A 386-nucleotide genomic window follows, 5' to 3' on the forward strand; every position below is an offset into this window, starting at 1 on the left:
GAAACGGGTTGAAATGGCCGAAGAGCGAGACGCCCCTACCACACCAGGGCGACGCTGGAGGCTCAAAGTAGATGCTATTTATAGGGCATTTGTCGGCCTCACCCTGAGGACTTTTGATTGGCTTTAGGGCAGATCTATCACTCATCTTCTGGATTAGAGGTGGGTGGAAGGTCAACCACGACCAATACAAAACCACTCCTTAGCTAAGCCCCGCCCCATCTAGCTTCCTGTTGCTGTCCATCAACCACCTGGTAGGTGGGACTTTGCCTCCCTTCAGTTGGCTAGCGAACATGTCGTTCACTCTTCAGTAAGCTTCCGGTTGGTGCCCTCTACCGTCCATCAGTGACATTTCACAGGTCTATTGGCCAAGCCAACGTCGCTCTAGA

Source organism: Cervus canadensis, chromosome 1 (genome assembly GCF_019320065.1).
Source record: "Cervus canadensis isolate Bull #8, Minnesota chromosome 1, ASM1932006v1, whole genome shotgun sequence".
Lineage (NCBI taxonomy): Eukaryota > Metazoa > Chordata > Mammalia > Artiodactyla > Cervidae > Cervus > Cervus canadensis.